General features: G+C 40.7%; 1 pseudogene; it reads left to right on the forward strand.

The window, feature by feature from the left end:
- Positions 1-16,501: 16,501 nt before the first annotated feature.
- LOC142654115 (U2 spliceosomal RNA) lies at positions 16,502-16,707 on the forward strand (annotated as a pseudogene).
- Positions 16,708-20,172: the final 3,465 nt, after the last annotated feature.

Here is a 20,172-nt window from a genome sequence, read left to right on the forward strand (position 1 = left end):
GTGCCCAGGCAGCTAATAACAGCCACATGTAGGGTATTGCCGTACCCGGGAGAGCCCACATTACAGTTTATGGGGTGTAAGTCTCCGGTGGCTCATGCTGGGCACAATATATCGGACACTGACATGGCATATATATAGAAAATTGCAAATCTCACTCTGCACCATCTGCTGCGCATTATCTTTTACACAATACCTGTGGGGTCAAAATGCTCACTACACCTCTAGATGAATTCCTTAAGGGGTGTCGTTTTTAAAACGGGGTCACTTCTCGGGGGTTTCAACTGTACTGATACCTCAGGGGCTTCTGCACACACGACTTAGCACCAGAAAATTCCCAGTAGGCCACATGGTGGTGCTTTCCTTCTGAGCCCTCCCATGGGCCCAAACGGCAGTTTATCACCACAAATAGGGTATTGCCACACTCAGGACAAATTGGGCAACAAAATGCGGTATTTTATTCCTTGTGAAAATAAGAAATTTTGAGCCAAAACTACCTCTTATTGGAAAAAATAATTTTTTTTTAATTCACAGCCCAATTCAAATAAATTCTGTGAAAAAACTGTGGAGTCTAAATGGTCACAACACCCATAAATAAATTATTTGAGGGGTGTAGTTTCCAAAATGGGGTGACTTCTGGTAGGTTTCCATTGCTTTGATACCTTTGGGGCTCTGCAAATGCGACATGGCACCCGAAAACCAATCCAGCAAAATCTGGGCTCCAAAGAACACATAGCGCTCCTTTCCTTCTAATACCTCCCATGGGCCCAAACGGCAGTTTATGGCCACAAATAGGGTATTGCCGCACTCAGGACAAATTTGGCAACAAAATGGGGTATTTTATTCGTTGTGAAAAGAAGACATTTTGAGCCAAAACTACATCTTATTGGCAAAAAGTTGTTTTTTTTAAATTCACAGCCCAATTCAAATAAGTTCTGTGAAAAAACTGTGGGGTCTAAATGGTCACAACACCAATAAATAAATTCCTTGAGGGGTTTTGTTTCCAAAATGGGGTCACTTTTGGTGGGTTTCCATTGCTTTCATACCTCTGAGGCTCTGCAAATGCGACATGGCACCCGAAAACCATCCAGCAAAATCTGGACTCCTAAGAACACATAGCGCTCCTTTCCTTCTGAGGCCTCCCATGGGCCCAAGCAGCAGTTTATCACCACAAATGGGGTATTGCCACACTCAGGACAAATTGGGCAACAAAATGGGGCATTTTGTTCCCTGTGAAAATAAGAAATTCTGATCAAAAATGACATCTTATTGAAAAAATTGTCATTCTTTTAATTTCACAGCCCAATTCAAATACGCGCTGTAAAAAAACTACGTGGTCAAAATGGTAACAATAACCATAAATTAATTCCTTGAGGGGTGCAGTTTCCGAAATGGGGTCAGTTTTGGGGGATTCCTACTGTTTTGGCACCTCAACACCTCTCCAAACCTGGCATGCTGCCTAAAATATATGCTAATAAAAAAGCACCACCAAAATGCACTAGGTGCTTCTTTGCTTCTGGGGCTTGTGTTTTAGTCCACGAGCGCACTAGAGCCACATGTGGGACATTTCTAAAAACTGAAGAATCTGGACAATACATATTTAGTTGTGTTTCTCTGGTAAAACCTTCTTTGTTACAGAAAAAAAATAGAATAAAATTGAAATTCAGAAAGAAAAACGAAATTTGCAAATTTCACCTCCACTTTGCTTTAATTCCTGTGAAATGCCTGAAGGGTTAAAAAACTTTCTAAATGCTGTTTTGAATACTTTGAGGGGTCTAGTTTTTAAAATGGGGTGCTTTATGGGGGTTTCTAATACATAGGCCCCTCAAAGCCACTTCAGAACTGAACAGGTACCTTAAAAAAAAGGCTTTTGAAATTTTCTTAAAAATATGAGAAATTGCTGTTTATGTTCTAAGCCTTGTAACGTCCAAGAAAAATAAAATAATGTTCAAAAAACGATGCCAATCTAAAGTAGACATATGGGAAATGTGAACTAGTAACTATTTTGGGTGGTATAACCGTCTGTTTTTCAAGCAGATGCATTTAAATTCTGAAAAATTCTATTTTTTCTAAATTTTCTCTAAATGTTGCAATTTTTCTCAAATAAAGACTGAAAATATCGACCAAATTTTACCACGAACATGAAGCCCAAAGTGTCACGAGAAAACAATCTCGGAATCGCTTGGATAGGTTTAAGCATTCCGACGTTATTACCACATAAAGTGAAATATGTCAGATTTGAAAAATGGGCTCTGAGCCTTAAGGCCCAAACTAGGCTGCGTCCTTAAGGGGTTAATACATTTGCTTTTTAATGGAATTTTAATTCGTGTTTTAAACGTTTATGCCCCTCCTTCCAAACAGGAGAGGGCAGAACTATTAGAGATTTTACCATTGTTTTGTGTTGGGTCTACCCCCCTGCTGGTGGGTGGTGATTTTAACTGTGTACGAGATGGAGAACACTGGCAGGGTGGGGATTTTAATCGGAAAATTGACCGTACTTCTTACCTGCTCAAGAATTTTATTGGTGATTTTAAATTGAAAGATTGCTGGAGGGAACTCTTGCCTGCGGACCCAGGCCCCACCTGGTCCAATGGAAGATTGAGCTCCAGAATTGATTTTATTTTCACTTCTAACAGTTTTATTCCCAAAAAATGTTTGCTTTTAACGAATATTTTATCTGATCACAAGCTCCTTTCGGTGCACTTGGAGCTAGAGGGGGAGCAAAAAGCTTGTAGGGGTCCCTGGAGACTAAACACCACGCTCCTGGAGGACCCCATCATTAAAGAGGAGTTTGTGCGGACCTATCAGTGTTGGCAGTCCCATAGAGCGCCCAGTCAGCCTATGCTACACTGGTGGGAGGGCATTAAACCCAAAATCAGAGCTTTTTTTATTCGAGCAGGTAAGAAGAAAGCAAAAGAGAAAAAACAATGGTTTTATGTTCTTAATAAACGTTTACATGTACTTTTTAAATTGAAGGAGATTGGTATGGATGTTGATGATGATATCTTAAATCTTAAAGCTGAAATAAAACATGCCATAGAAGAGAAAGGGAAACAAATAATTTTTAATTCACATGTAAAGCACCTCGAGGATGGCGAGAAGTGTTCCCGGTTCTTTTTCAAAAAGGTAATGGATAAACGAGATGTCATTTTAAACCTTGAAGGAGAAACCACTATGGTCGGCATTTTTTTTTTAAATCAAAAAGTTTTTTATTGAATCCGCAAAACATGCAAAAGTACATAACACAGTAATGAAATAGTTTACAGTATAGAAAGTGATTTACATACATTTGATTGACTATATGTTACATTCACATATGTTCACTGTGTTAATTATGTAAAAATGAAACAATACATCATCTTTGTATACCATTATACATTGAGCTTTAGTACAGCTCATTAAATGCTAGATGGTAATACTTATCTCGGAGCTTACAATACATTTCCTATACTCAGATCCTTTTCATTATTTATTGGGTCTTTATTCAAAGAATCAATCAAACCGAATAAGGTTCATTATAGTTTATACTGTTTATGCTTTTAGTATCACTGTGCGGAGCAACTAAAATAAGTAACTAATCTCAGCCGGTTTTGACTGTATTAACAGGAATATTCACATTAGGTAAGTATGCGTTCAGTAACTATAATATGAACTATCTGACCACATTCCCCATCTTTGGGTAAATTGTACATATTTATGATTTTGATTGGCAATCATTTTTTCATATATGTATGTGGTATTTACTTGGGCTATAACTTCTTGTATATGTGGTTGTGTGGTTTGTTTCCAATGTCTGGTAATTATAAGCTTTGTTGACATAAGAAGATGTGCTATAATATGTCTGGAGGAGGAGTCGAAGGAATTCAAATCTAAAAATAATAAAGCCATTCTTGGTTTAAGGTGAAACTCTTTTTTCAGGAGGATAGAGATTATCCGGCTGGCAGCACTCCAGAGGGGTTGTATTTTGTTACACTCCCACAAAATATGATATAGAGATCCTTTATATCCGCATAATCTCCAGCAGTTGTTTGAACAGGAAGGAAATATTTTATTTAATCTTGTGGGTGTGTAGTACCATCTCAGGTATGTTTTGAAAACTGCTTCTTGGTGTGTTACACATCTGAAGATTTTATATATATTGTTAAGTGCTGATTTCCATTCGATTTCAGATATATTTACTTTCAGCTCCTCCTCCCATTTAACCATATAGTGGTTTTTAATCAAAAGAGATTTGTTCCCAATATCATTGTAGAAAAAGGATATTCCTCTTTTTGCTTTAGTGATCATATTAAACATCGAAACTAAATCGGAGCTCTGATTAGTGTTCATTGGTCTTTTCAGCTGTAAGAACTTACTAATCCGTGAGAACTTGATGTGGTGGTTTGGAGGTATTTGATATTTTTCGCTTATTTGTGAGAAATCTTGAGCTATGATATCAGCTACCGATGTGATATTGCTTAATTTCCATTCGTCTAATTCTATGCCTGGAATATTATCTTCCAGAAAACCTAACGGAATCTGGTTATATGGGCGCACCATATTGTTTTTTGATACTTTAATGTAATTTTGCCATACTTTATCTGAGGTTTGTATAGATATCAAATATGTTTTCTTTAATGGTAACTTCCATATCAAAGATATCATTCTGGCCTTTAAAGAGCTATAACCACTTATGTATCTTTCTAATTCCACCCAGCTTTTATCAGAGTTGTCATTCCACCAATGGCTAAGTTGGTCTAGGATACATGCAGAATAATAATCTCTCAAATTAGGAAGTCCTAGACCTCCTGCTCTCATGTCATTATTTTGTATGCTGTACGAGATTTTTTCCCATTCCATATAAATCTTTGTAAGTGGCTATTAAGGATAGTGAAGAATGAGCTAGGAATTGGAATTGGTATTGTTCTAAAAAGATACATTAATTGCGGTAATAACATCATTTTAAAGGTAGCTATTCTACCGAACCATGAAATTATAGATTTAGAATAGCCCTGCATTTCTTTTTCTAATTTTATTAACAGATGTGGGAAGTTCTGTTGATATAGTTTTTTAGTTGGACATGTAAGTTTGATGCCCAAGTAGTTGAGTTCTAGAGGTTGCCAATCAAGATCATGCCTGGCCTTCAGATCAGAAAGAGTTTGTAATTCAATATTTATTGGAAGGATTTGGGATTTGGATCTGTTGATCTTGTAGAAGGAGATATCACTAAAGGTATTGAGCACTTCAAAAATTCTCTTCAAGGAGCTCTCCGGAAGGGTATTACATAAAATAATGTCGTCTGCAAACAAGGTTATTTTATGTTCATTTTTATTAATAATAATGCCTTGTATCTCCTTGTCAAGTCTAATAAATTCAGCCAATGGTTCAATGGATAGAATGAAAAAAATTGGGGATAGGGGACACCCCTGCCTGGTACCATTAGTTATAACAAATTCTTGTGACAGAGTATTGTTGGAGTAAACTTTAGCTGACGGTTGTGAGTATAAGGCCTTAATTGCCGAGTAAATGTGGCCTTGAATGCCGAATTTTTCTAGTACAGAGAAAGCGTAGTTCCAATTTATCCTGTCAAACGCTTTCTCTGCGTCAATTGTAAGAAAGGTTGATGGAATGTTGTTATATTCACAGTATTGCATAAGAGATATGATCCGTCGAGTATTATCTGGAGCTTGTCTGCCTGGGATAAAACCAGCCTGGTCATTCATTATTAGTGATGGGATAACTAATTTCAGCCTAGAAGCTAGTATTTTTGCATATATTTTGACATCTCCGTTCAGGAGAGAAATAGGCCTATAGTTTGAAGTCCGTTCCGTTGACTTCCCTGGTTTAGGGATGGTTACTATCAATGCTGACAGCATTTCTTTTGGGAATGTTGCAGTAGTGGAGGCTTCTTGTAGTACCGTAAGTAGTCTGGGTGCTAATATATGTATAAATTTCTTGTAATAATCGTTCGAAAGACCATCAGGTCCCGGGGCTTTGTGCAGTGGAATCGATTTTATGGCCTTTGTGATTTCATTAAGCGATATCGGAGAGTTAAGAGATTGTAAAGAGTTCTCTGAGATTTTAGGTAGGTTTAGAAATTTGTCTATATGTACTTGTGTAGGTTGAGTTGTCTCTTTATCTTCTTTAAGATTGTATAACTTTTGGTAGTAATCTTTGAAGGCATTGGAAATGCCATTCGGGGACATTATCATTTCCCCGGTCTTGGGATGTATAATTTTCTGAATTCTAGATTTTTGTGCTTGTTGTTTGATTCTTTTAGCTAATAAAGATCCTGCTTTATTATCCTGTGTATAATAATGCATTTTGGATTTCCTGAGTGAGTGTTCGTATTTGTGGAGTAACAGATTACGTAGATGTAGTGGAAAATGAATGGTTCTGTTTGTTTAGTGTTTCCAAATTTTGTATCCTTGACATGGAATTGTTAATTTGTAGTTCTCTCTCCTTTTTTAATCTGCTTCCTATTTTAATGAAGGACCCCCTAATGTATGCTTTGTGGGCATTCCATAGCGTAAATGGATTAACTTCTGGGAGGTCATTAAAGGAGAAGTATTCTTCTATGTCTGAGGCAATATTTTTAGAGTGGACATCATGCGAGATTACATAGGAGTTTGCTCTCCAGATATAGTCATTTGTCTTCGGGAATTGTTCGGATATCGACATTGATATCGGTGCATGGTCTGTCCATTGTATGTGTCCTATTTGTGTTTTGGTCACGCTCTCAATTAATAATTTATCAATCAAGAATAGATCAATTCTTGAGTAGGTCTTATGTCGTGAAGAGTAATAGGAGTAATCTCTTTCTGATGCATGTTGGATCCTCCATATATCAAAGAGGGAATTTAGTCTTAGGGAACTTTGGAGATCAAGGTTTTGGTTTCTGGAGTTAGCTGTCGAATCTAGTGAATGATCTACTATTGAATTGAAGTCTCCACCTATTATTAAGTTCCCTTTTCTAATCTTTTGGGCTTTTTTGACTGTTCTGTTTATAAAATGAATCTGTCTTCTGTTAGGGGCATACAAGTTTACTATTGTGTAATCTTGATTATTAATGGTACATACCAAGATTATATATCTGCTTTGTGGGTCTATATATTGGTAGTGAATTGTAACCGCCAATGATGATTTAAAGGCAATAAGTACCCCTCTCTTTTTCTGAGGGTATGTTGAGTATATCAAGGTAGGGTAGTCCCTATGTTGTAGGTGAGGAATGTTATTCTCACTGATATGTGTTTCTTGTAGCCAAATTATATCACTTCCATGCTTTTTAGCCTCTCTCCAAAGGAGGGATCTTTTGAAAGGGGAGTTAATACCCATAACATTTAATGATAATAGATTTATTCCCATTTTTGAGTGGGTGGTATTTTGGGTTTATAGAAGTAAGGCCAGGCATGATCTTAAGGGCAAAGACAGGGGTCTGATATTTCTTTGAACGCATACTTTTACAGGTTTGCAGTACATTACAGTCATTATACAGGTATCTTACGGTACAAAAACATAACATCAATACAGCATTAACATAGAATAGGATGACTCTCAAGTCATTCAGTATCTTTACACGAACCGATATGTGGGGGAAAATTTTAAGTGGAAACGTGTAACACCACATAGTACAGTATCATCATCATTTTTCAGAAAAGCATTAGATTACCAGTATGAAGTTAAGTCGGACCAATTCTTTGCCATTCACCATCTATTCTTGCCAGTGATCTTCTAGGAGAGTCCAGTATAGGTGGTTCTGTAGAGATATTCCACAGCTTCAGCAGGGAATGTCCTTCAGTGACTGTTTTGGCCATATGGACTGTGCCGTTGCGATTCACCAGTATTTTCGTTGGATAACCCCATCTGTATGGAATATTTTTTTTCCTCAATATTTCCGTTAGCGGTGCCATTTCTCTTCTTGCTTGTAAGGTGGCAGCTGATAAATCTTGAAACATTTTAAGATGAGAGTATGGTGAGGGTAGAGGCTGATGTATACGTGACGCATACATTAACTTTTCTTTCATCTGGAAGAAAGTAAATCTTGCTAGCACATCACGCTGTATGTTATCAGGTAGATTTTTAGGTTTTGGAACTCTGTGTGCACGATCAATGCTAAGTTCGTATTCAATAGTGTCTGGTAGGATACTCTTGATGAATTTTTGAATGTAATCTCTCAAATTTAATCCGGCTATCGATTCCGGGATGCCCCTGAATTTTATGTTGTTTCTTCTGTCTCTATCTTCTGAGTCTATCAGTTTCGCTTGGATTTTACTAACTTTCTCTTCTATGTCTTTATGTGAGTCAACGAGATCATTATGTGCAGCGGCAAATGTCGCCATCTTGTTTTCTATGTGCGAGACTCTTTCTCCTACTTCAGACAGTGATTTTTGGAAAGGCTGTACAATATTTGATATGTCATTGTGCAGTGTGCTTCGGAGAGCTGACAACATCTCTTTAAGCATGTTTTCTGAGACCACTTGGTTTGAGGTGTGGAAACTTTCAAAAGCGTCTGCTGTGTCATTAGCATTATTCAGAGATTTAGGATCATGGCTTACCTCAGAATCCTTGAGGTGATCGTCCATTTTCTGTTTCTGCTTAGCAGGGCTGGAGGACGGAGAGCTAGGTTCATTCCCTGACCTCTCCGGGCTCGGTATCCGGATCACTGCTGCATGATGTTTCAGCATCATAGTATCGTCTCTTCCGGGTATGCCTCGTGGGGACGTTGGCGCCATTTTGGTAATGGAGTACTTCACAGTATTCCTCGTTTGTGCTGTTCGTAACCCTGTACGAGGTGTCTGCATGCCTTCCGACATCTCTCGCGCTCTTATACCCTTTTCCTGCACGGTCTCCTCACCTGCGGTAAGTATCGTTGGGGGTTTCTTTGTGGTTAACGGAGCTGGACTTCGTGACCTCTCCTCGTTGCCATCTTCCGAAGCTCTGGAGTCACCTTCTTCCATTATGGATGAGTTCTGATCCGACTTTGTAGTCGACTGCTTAGGGAATCTCTTCCTGCCCATATAGAGTTTTGAAATCCCTATCATGGGAGTGATTTTTGTCACCGACAGGTGCTTTTAGTAGCTAGTGATGAGAATCTTTGGCGGAGCTCTAGTCTCACGCGGCCATCAGCATCCTCGGCCAAACCACGCCCCCTATGGTCGGCATTTTAAATTCTGCTTTTAATTTCTACCAATCTCTTTTTAATAAGAAAAATATTGATCCTTCCTTTTTAGAACATGTTCTTAATTCCCTTGATGTCAAGCTAGATATTTTAGACCAGGAAGTTTTATCCCGTAATATTACCTTGGAGGAACTTTTATTTGCTTTTAAAAGTTTTTCTAATGGGAAAGCTCCTGGGGAAGATGGTCTGCCCATCGAATTTTATCATGCTTTTTGGGAAATTTTAAAGAATGACATGTTTTTATTACTGAAGAGCTGCCCCCTTCCTGGAGGAGGGGGATTGTGTCCTTAATTTTTAAAAAAGGTGAGAAGGACCAGTTAAAGAACTGGCGTCCTATTACTCTTTTAAACGTTGATAGTAAAATTTTAGCTAAACTAATAACAATCCGTTTTAAACCTTTTATTCATAAATTAATCCATCCAAACCAGGTATGTGGGGTACCTGGGAGGTCAATTACTGAGTCCCTGAATATTTTACATTACATCATCTGGTATTTTAAAGAAAGGGGTCAAAGTCTTGCTATTTTATCCTTAGATTTCGAGAAGGCTTTTGACCGGGTCTCCCATGAATATCTTTTTATGGTTCTTAAAAATATGGCTGTTCCTGAAATTATTTTAAAGAGGCTCTGTCACCAGATTTTGCAACCCCTATCTGCTATTGCATCAGATAGGCGCTGCAATGTAGATTACAGTAACGTTTTTATTTTTAAAAAACGAGCATTTTTGGCCAAGTTATGACCATTTTTGTAGTTATGCAAATGAGGCTTGCAAAAGTCCAAGTGGGTGTGTTTAAAAGTAAAAGTCCAAGTGGGCGTGTATTAGGTGCGTACATCGGGGCGTTTTTAATACTTTTACTAGCTGGGCGCTCTGAAGAGAAGTAACATCCTCTTCTCTTCAGAACGCCCAGCATCTGACAGTGCAGATCTGTGACGTCACTCACAGGTCCTGCATCGTGACGGCCACATCGGCACCAGAGGCTTCAGTTGATTCTGCAGCAGCCTCGGCGTTAGCAGGTAAGTCAATGTATCGACTTACCTGCAAACGCTGATGCTGCTGCAGAATCAACTGAAGCCTCTGGTGCCGATGTGGCCGTCACGATGCAGGACCTGTGAGTGACGTCACAGATCTGCACTGTCAGATGCTGGGCGTTCTGAAGAGAAGAGGATGTTACTTCTCTTCAGAGCGCCCAGCTAGTAAAAGTATTAAAAACGCCCCGATGTACGCACCTAATACACGCCCACTTGGACTTTTACTTTTAAACACACCCACTTGGACTTTTGCAAGCCTCATTTGCATAACTACAAAAATGGTCATAACTTGGCCAAAAATGCTCGTTTTTTAAAAATAAAAACGTTACTGTAATCTACATTGCAGCGCCTATCTGCTGCAATAGCAGATAAGGGTTGCAAAATCTGGTGACAGAGCCTCTTTAACACGTATTAAGCTTTTATATCGATCCTGTTTTAGCCAAATTTCTATCAACGGATTTTTAACCAAAGGTGTTCCTCTTTTATCAGGGGTGAAACAGGGGTGCCCGTTGTCTCCGCTCCTTTTTATTTGTGCCATAGAACCTCTGTTCGCCCTAATAAGAAATGATAAAGTCATCAGAGGCGTGCCCATACCTGGAGGAAGGGGGAACCAGGTAAAAATCTTGGGCTATATGGATGACGCCACCGTCCTATGCCCAGACGCCGCTTCTATGAGAAGGGCATTGAGGAACACCAGCTTTTTTTGTGAAGCCTCTGGTTTTAAATGAAACGTTGATAAGTGTGACTGTTTTTATACGGGTGTATGGGATTGCTCTGTGACACCAGGAGTTAACATGCAGCAGGATCAGATAAAAATTTTAGGAATTGTTTTTAATCAAGAAAATGATGGGAGACCCAATTGGGATTCAGTAATTGCCAAAATGGAAAAAAAGGTTTTAATGTGGAATTTGAGAAATCTTACCATGGAGGGAAAAGTTTTAATAATTAAATCTGTTTTATTACCGATAATGCTCTATGTAGTTATGGTTTTCCCTCCAACAATTTTATATATTAAAAAAGTGACCAGGATCTGTTTTATGATTTTATGGGGTTCCAAAATGGAAAAACTAAAACGTGATTTTATGTACAGATGTAAGGACAATGGCAGGAGAGATGTTCCTAACCTTTTTAACTTCTTTTACATTAAATACTTTTGCTCCTGTTTTAAATGTATAATTCTGATGGTATTTTTAGCTACTTTTTAAAGTATGCTACGGGCATGATTTTTAAACGATGGTTTTGTGTCCCATTAGAATTCTCCTGTGCTTCTGTGTCCCCCAAAACAATATGCGGTGCTCGAAAAAACTGTCAGGCTCCTAGGTCTCCAAGAATTGGAGCCTGACATATTGGGGGACCAGAAAAAAGTGTCACTCTCCTGTAGGCGGCAGGAAGATACACTGGCAGTTTCAAATTTCTCACAGGCAAGGTCCAATGTGGTGTGGCGAAACGTTTTCGGAAAATTTATGGCAAATGTGCACAAGGACCTTGCCTGGGCAATCGTTCACCAGTGCCTCCCTACCCGTGAATTCCAGCATAGGCGAGGACTGGTAGAGAGAGCCAAGTGCCCGAGAGACAGGTGTGGTGACGACGAGACGGTAATGCACCTGTTTTGGAACTGCCCATATGCACAGGAGGTTTGGAGGAAGGTAGGCCCATTGCTGAAATGGGCCTGCGGTCTTAAAGATCTTAAATTTGAATACGTGTTTTATGGTCTTTTTAACTGCCCAAGTTTTAAACAGCAAATGGTCTGTTGGATCATTTTAAACTGTTTTAAGAATGCCATCTGGAAGGTTAGGAACATTCTGCTTTTTAAACATGATTTTATTGACGTTAAAAATTGTGTGAATGTGAGCGCTTTAAATGGGATAAGGTGTATACCATCTTCATTTTCTATAGGAGGGGAGAGAGGGTTTTGCTTTTATGAAGGGCAAATTTGTTTTTGTAGGAAATGCAAAACCTATGGGCATGTGTAGGAGAATTGCCCTGAAACTGGTGTGTGCTGTAGGCACTGTGGGTCAGCAAAACGTGTTTAAAGATTGCCAGGTTAAAAAGACATGTGACATTTGTGGAGGTGCTGACCATTTGGCAAAAAAATGTCTGTTTTGGAAGGAGGGTAATAAACCAAGGTCCTATGCTGATGCTGCTGGAGGTAGGAATTTTGGAGGTGCTGCCAGGAGTGGGGATAGTGATGCAGTAAGTATAGGACAAGAAGGGAGTTGTGCTGCAAAGCATGAGGAAAAAAGGGATATTGGAGGGAATGCTCCAAAAGAAAGGAGGGAAAAAACTGTGATTATTAGTACTACAGGTCTCAGTCAGGAAGGAAAAAAAAATGGTGGGAAAAAAAAGGGCGTCGGCTGCTAGCAGAGGAGAGATGGAGGCTGCTGGGAAAGAAGATGGTGTTTTGCATATACCCTCTACAAGTGTTGGTAAAAAATCAGATGTAGATTTTGAATCCCTGTTTGATGTAGGCACTGTGGGGCTCTCCCTAAGTGAGGATGACAGTTTTGAGTGCCCGGACCATGTGGTGGGGGAAGGTGAGATGGAGTTCCAGTCTGATGGGAGCGATAGTGATATTACTCCTGGACAGCGTGTAAGAAATGAAAAAGAGGATGAGGATTCCATTGAGGTGGATGAACCTACCTCTATAAGTAAAAAATGTAGATGGTCAGGTGAGCAGGACAATCCTGGATTACCTGGGTATCATGATGACAGGGATTCTACTCCAGAGTCGCCTGATGTGGCAGAGCTTTTATGTAGGATGGTAGATGGGTACTAAAAACATTGAATTGTAATAGAGAAGTTTTTGCCCATAAGATTATTTATTGTAATGAGTGTTATAGTGGCCACCTTAAATGTGAGGAGTATTGGTTCTGAAGTCAGACGAGCGGCTGTTTTTGATTATTTGGAAAATATAAAGGCAGACATAATTTGTTTACAGGAGTGTGCAATAAAGTCATCCCCACATGAGAGTGAGTGGAAGAGGGGACAATCGTTTTGGTACCCTTGCACTGAAAATAAGAATGAAGGCATTGGAATTTTAATTAAGAATTGCAATATTGACGTTTTAGACTGTATTATCGTTTTACCTGGGCGTTTTATGATTTTAAACTTGGAGATTTTTGGTCAGAGAATTCGTGTTTTTAATGTATATGCCCCAGCTAAAAAGCAATCACGAGTATCGTTTTTAGAGTCTCTTAAGTTTTTTATGCCGGGTAGGGATTTTACGGTTGTGACTGGAGATTTTAATTGCATTCATTTTGTTAATGACCGGGAAGGCTCCACAGACGTTAAGATTGATATTACCAGCAATATGCTAAACCAAATTGTGCAGGATTTGCGTTATACGGATGTGGGTCTGATGGTGAACACAGATGAGAAATACACGTATATAGCTGATAGTGGGCGCTGTAGATCCCGTTTGGATTATGTTTTTGTATCTGAAGGGGTTAAGGCGACCCAGTGTACCCAAGTGATGACACCTTTTTCAGATCATAAAATTGTTTATGCTGAAATAAGTATTACGGAGTCTACGGTATTTGGTAAAGGTCTGTGGAAGCTAAATGTGAACTTGCTCAAAGAAGATGATGTGATAGAAGATTTTAAAAAGGTGTTTTTTTTCTGTGTGCGCAGACAACAGCCTTTTAGTAATGTACTTTTTTGGTGGGACTGGGCGAAAGTGCAATTTGTGAAATATTCTAAGTCTGTTGGTTTTAAGAAGGCAAAAAAAAGGAAAGAGAGTGATGCTGTACTTGTTTTAAAATTGGAGGCTTTGTATACATTTCGGCAGGTGGGGATTGATGTTGATGAAGAAATTAAGGAGGTTAAGAGAGAAATGAAGGAGAATTTAATGGAAAAAGGGAAAAATATTGTTTACCATGCAAAGGTACAGCATCTCGAGGAAAATGAGCAATGTTCCCGGTATTTTTTTAAGAAGTGTTTTAAACCCAAAGGTTGTTTTAAGTCTGTATTAACAAACACAGGGGAGGTAACTGGTGATGAGATGGTGGAGAGTATTAGTGGGTTTTATGAAGCACTTTTTAATAATGAAAGCAAAGCGAGTAATGCTGAAATTCATGACTATTGTAATATCTATGAAAATAATATTCCAAAAGAAGAGGCTGAAATTTTGAAGGAGGATGTATAGGACGATGAGATAAGGAAAGCAGTAGAGGGGATGGCAAAAGGGAAAACTCCTGGCAGCGATGGCCTCCCTGCAGAATTTTATTCTGCTTGTTGGCATTTTATTGGTAGCGAAGTATGTCGGGTGGTGAGATGTGTTTTTAATACTGGGATTTTATCTGAGTCTATGAAGAAGGGAGTGATTACTCTTATCCATAAGAAAGACGATGAAAGAGAGATTAAAAACTGGCGCCCGATATCGTTACTGAATGTGGACTACAAAATGGTAGCGAAGATCATCGCCAACAGAATATCTGTGGTGATTGGCAAAATGGTAGATGAGTACCAAACCTGTGCATTGCCAGGGAGGAGGATAATTTATTGCTTTTAAGAGATATTATTTATTGTTCGAATTTTAATGACGCTTATATATTGATAGAAGCTATCGATTTTGAAAAAGCTTATGATAAAATCTCACACCGGTATTTATTCGCTGCATTGGCACATCTAGGCATTCCAGATAGTCTGCTGAAAGTAAATAAGGGCCTCTATAAGGGGGCAAATAGCCAGGTGTTGGTTAATGGACATGTGGGTCCAGTTTTTAAAATTTTGTCAGGTGTGAGACAGGGGTGCCCGCTGTCACCGATTTTATTTATCTGTGCTATTGAGGCTCTATTGAAAAACGTGCAGAGGGATAAAAGAGTGGATGGTTTTCATGTGCCTGGGAGCAATGGGAAACGTGTAAAATCACTGGGATACATGGACGATGTCGTTTTTGTATTCAATTCCCAAGCAGATATTAATATAGTGAATTTGCACGTCCGGATTTTTTGTTGTGTGGCAGGGATGTCGGTAAATTGGGCCAAGTGTCAACTGTGTAATTATGGAAGGAAGGAGGAAGTGGTGGTGGATGGGGTTAAAAAAGTTAACGAAGTGAAGGTGTTGGGTGTCATCTTTGAGGAAAATTTGAAAGGGAAGAAAAGCTATGAAAAAGTGGTAGAGAAATTGGGAAAAAAAACTAAGTTTCTGGAAGTTGAGAAACTTATCTTTGAAAGGGAGAATTTTAATTATCAAGGCCGTTGTTCTACCACTGTTATTGTATACGGCAGTCATCTTTCCGCCTGGAAAATTATGGACAAGGAGAGTTACAAGGAAATTGTTCGTCTTTTTCTGGGGATCCAAAATGGAGAAAATAAGGAGGACTGTGGTAATAAAGGATACGAGATTTAGGTGGATATGACTTTCCTGATATTGATTTGTTTTTAAAGATGGATTATTTTTTAACGATTTTTAGAACTGTAAGGTGCCTTTCCAGGACTGCAGATATGTGTCGGTTTTTAGCAGGATGGCTTTTTATCAAGTGGGGCTGGTGTGAGAAGGATTTAAGAAGACCAGTATCTTTGATTGTGCCCCGTTTTTATGTGGTCCTTAGATCCTTTTATGATCAGTACGGTTTGAGCTCCTTAGGTGAACCTGAGAAAAAGAAAATAAAAGCATATGTTAAAAAGGATGACATTTTATGTGATGTTCCTTTCTGCAATTCGGCACAAGCAGATAAAGTTTGGCAGTCTTTTAATTTTTTCGGGTTGTCAAATAGGCAAAGGGATGTGTCATGGCTGTCTCTGCATGGTTGCCTCCCAACTAGATACTTTTTAAATGGTAGAGGAATAGGAGTGAGTGACGTCTGCCCAAGAGAAGGTTGTAGAGGTATAGAGACTATACAGCACATTTTTTGGACCTGCCCTTTTGCTATGAGTGTTTTTGGAATACTGGAAAAGATCTTTAAGGCACTTACAGGTTTTAGTAATTTTTCTTTTGAAGTGATTTTAGTCGGTCAAGATTTTAATACGCAGATGGATTTTAGAACATGCTGGATTGTTTTTAGTATTTTTAAAGAAATGCTATGGGACGTAAGGAATTTGTTGATTTTTAAAAAAATGTCTCTTTCTTTCTCCTGAGCAATGCAGCAGAATCTTTTTATCCAGACTTTTTACTGTTTATTTATGCGACAAGAAGAGAATAGGAGAAGATAAAGCGGAAGAGGTATGGAAACTCTCAAGATGGGGTAGGCTGCTATAATTTAATCTTGACCGTTTTTTTCCGATTTCAAAAGGTAGGTTTTTGTTTCCCTGTTAGGCTTGTACTTCCAAGGATGTTTTTTGAAGGTCTCGTTCTGTTGATGAGTCATGTGACATGAAATGATATTTCTGTTAACGAGAGTCTTTAAACTGAGGGAAAAAAAATAAAATAAAAATCTGTTCTTATCAGTTTAATATCTGATACGTCCCCTATCTGGGGACCATATATTAAATGGATTTTTAGAACAGGGAGATGGAAATAGAGCTTGCTCTGTCCACTCCACGCATTGACCTGGTATTGCAGTATTTCCAGAACCGGTGCACCCTTTCCTTATGTGTTCACTAAAATCAGATTTCAAAAGTGTTTTTTGTGTTTGCCATTGTTTTTGTCTTTCTGATGGGATCTCTCCTTTTAATCCCATTATTTCAACACCTGTTGGACAATGCATTTTTACAGTCATGTGTGATAATGAGCTAATTTATTAAATGCAATTAATTTATAGATTGCCACCTCTTGTTTTGTGTCGCCATTGTTTCTGTGTTTCCAGCATTTCAATTTGGAACAGCTCATTCACCTTCCTTGTCTTCTCTCTGCCCTCCCTCCTAGGTAAGTTAAAGAGCTGCACCTGAGCCAGCCAGCAAGCCAGCCACTGATTGATGCAGCCCCACAGTCAAATAGTGGAGTGGAGTAGGGGAACAGCAAGCAGCCATTAAAGCAGCCGGCCGCCACAATGGACCTACCTGTGTACACTAGATGGATGTGATGGAATGAATGAAGTGTCCTCCCTACATTTCAAAGAGGTAAGAATTGCAGTTGCAACAAACCCTTGCTTGCCTACAAAGAGACCAGCAATTTGGATTTGTTACTATGTTACCTGGAAGAATAACAAACTGTGCAAGGATGGAGGTTGTAGGAGTAAGGAGAAGAAGTTGTCTGTAAAGTTGGTGGATGCCTATTTTCCATTTAGCAGTCCCTGTCTCCCTCTTGTGGCCTCCTGGAGGCAACTAGCTGTGCAGACAAACAAACCCGTGGGCCACCTGTTGGTGTTGCCCTCTCAGGCAACACTTAGTGACAGACTGAGCAGCACCGCCTTATATAAAGTTCAGACGGAACTTTGCGCGTGTCATAGTGGAGCCCTCAGGAGCCAGAGCCAGCTTTATGACATCATAATGGGGCCTCAGACATAAAAGTCTGGGCCCAGGCAGTGTTGGTCAGTGCTGCTCAGCAGGCAGCACTGACAGGACTGGATTGCAGCTGATACAAGGTGTGAAGGGAGAAGGGGTGGCTGTGGGCATGCACTTGCTGCTGCTGCCAGTGTTTGCACGGCAGGAGGGCATTTGGGCGTTGCCAGGAAGGCGTTTTTATGTAGATTCCTCCACTTTCAGCACTGCATTGTGGTGCAAGCAAAAGAAGCAAATCCTGTGTAGCTTCCTCTCCGGCCTTTATTCACCTCCCGAGTGCCTAGCTGTGCTTGTGTGAGCCGGCTGGGCCCCATGAAATTGCCTAGGAGTAGGCTGAATCGCTGCAAAGGGTGAACAGCAGTATTGGGCAGGCTCGGGCAACGCGCGCCACTTTCGGGTTATCGCTTCTCGGCCTTTTGGCTAAGACCAAGTGTACTTGTACAGGAGGTTTTTAGTCAGAAGGTGCTCCGGGTACCCTCGCCTTGGCCTGGGGGGATCGTCCAGGTTTATATCCTGGACTTCACCCCCCTGCTGCTATTTAGGGTGTAGGCTTAGCCCCGGAGCAACGAGTTGCGATCCACCCCCAGCCCTTTGGTACGTCCCAGGACCCCATAGGGCGCAGCGATAGCTGTGCGGTTCGGCCTGGCCACGGAAATGGCAGGCGAGCCTGATGCGGTGCCGGTGTATGCCCGGCTAAAGAACTCTGCCCGATTTATCGTGGCAGAGGGTGGAGGCGGTCCACGTGGCGTGAAATTTTTGGTCCACACGATCTTGGAAGAACTACTGGCGGTACACAGGAACGAGATTTTGGCTATCCAGGACTACCCGAAACAAGGAATTATTGATGTAACCTTTATGGGAGAAGGAATACTCCATGATGCCATGGATCGAGCTGAGAGGAGAAAAGGTGAACTCGTGGTAGCGGGAGTCCATGTAGTAGAACATGCCTTTGAAATTACCAAACTTGTTGTGATTAAAATGTATTCCCCATATGTGAAGGATATGGAAGTGGCAGCATTTCTCGCTGCCTACTTCAAGAATGTCAAACTGTTGGGAAGAGTTATGAACGAGTGTGGAGTGTGGACCGTCAAGTGGAAGTTTTTAGTAACATTGATAAATGACCCCTCGACCTAAGAAACGAGATTACCACCGGCTCGTTTTAAAATTGAAAATGTGAATGGCGACCTCTATTTTTCAGGGATGCCAAACTTCCGCAGGGCCTGCGGTACCTATGGACATACCAGTTTTAACTGCGATGTCACCTGTAGAAACTGTGGAAGCAAAGAGCACAATATGAGAGAATGCACACAAAAGAAAAAATGTCATTTTTGCCAAAAAAACTGGTCATCTGTACTATTCTTGTCCCCATAGGTACCGAGGCGAAGAAAATGAGCAAAACCCGAGGCGCCCCCACGTGCTCCACCAGCAGACCAGTCCCACCCCCTGGGAGAGGAGCATGCCAGGGCTGCGAAGGAGCAGCGAGGCAACTGGGCTTCAGTGGTGCGAAGTAATAGAGCCAGAGCAGGTGCCTCGCAGCCAGCAACCTCTGAGGAAAGGAAGGAGCCCAATGCCAAAGTAAAAAGGCAAGCTAAGAGGAAGGCGGAAAAGTAGCAGGCCACCAATGATACTGGGGCATCCCAGAGGGCTGGTTGTCCAGTGGGTGCCGGGCTTGCTCCTGTACCTGGGTCTCAGGAGTCTGACTCCGAGCAGGAGAACTGGGTAGCGGTGGGTCCCCGAAAAAATGGAAAACAGGAGCGTGCTGGTAGGAGGTAATCAGGGGAGGAGCAGATGGACACATCTGTGAAGAAATGTGAGGCTCCTCCTAGGACCACCTCCTCGCCTGACCTGGTGAGGAGGGTGGGCACTGTTCCCTCCCAAATACCGGACACACCGCCATGTGCGCAACCTCCCCCTCTAAGACGGCGTCAACAGAGCCTGGGGGGAGTGGCAGGGCCCTTGGGGGACCCACCCGAAATGGACCTACGTGGTCATCCAGTTGAGACCCAGGTGACGCTAAGCGAGAGTGGGCTCCCCTTGTATGTGATAAGAGTTGCTGGCACGGCTCTCAGTGAAGGAAGTTCCTCTCCCTTTTCGTCCCTCTTTGCAGGAGATTCGGACGAGGGTGGGGATATGAGCGCAAATGAGAATTCTGGTAATGCTGGTGGAGGAAATGTCTGATTTTAAGTACCACGAATATTTATTATTTTAAAATCAAGACGTTATTTTAATCTCCACAATGTCAGAAGTAAAGGGAATCTCCCTCAACGTGAGGGGCGCCAAGTCCAAAGTTAGAAGGGTTGCTCTCTTCAGCTTTTTAGCTGGCCTGGCAGCCTCTGTTTTTTTCCTGCAGGAGTGCGGCATTCCCCATACGATGAAGTACCATAAATACCAAGAGGATTGGAAGTATGGTCCATCAGTCTGGTCTGGATCTAACGAGTCCAGATCAGCAGGGGTCCCCATTCTTTTTAAGGGAAACGTTTTAATCGATTTTATCCAAGAGATTCTTCCAGGACGTATTTTATTGGTTAAGGCTTTTATTGACGGTGTGAAATGGCAGTTTTTAAATTTTTACGGCTCACCATACAAAAATGAAAGAGCAGAAATGTTAGCGA

Source organism: Rhinoderma darwinii, chromosome 5 (assembly GCF_050947455.1).
Source record: "Rhinoderma darwinii isolate aRhiDar2 chromosome 5, aRhiDar2.hap1, whole genome shotgun sequence".
Lineage (NCBI taxonomy): Eukaryota > Metazoa > Chordata > Amphibia > Anura > Rhinodermatidae > Rhinoderma > Rhinoderma darwinii.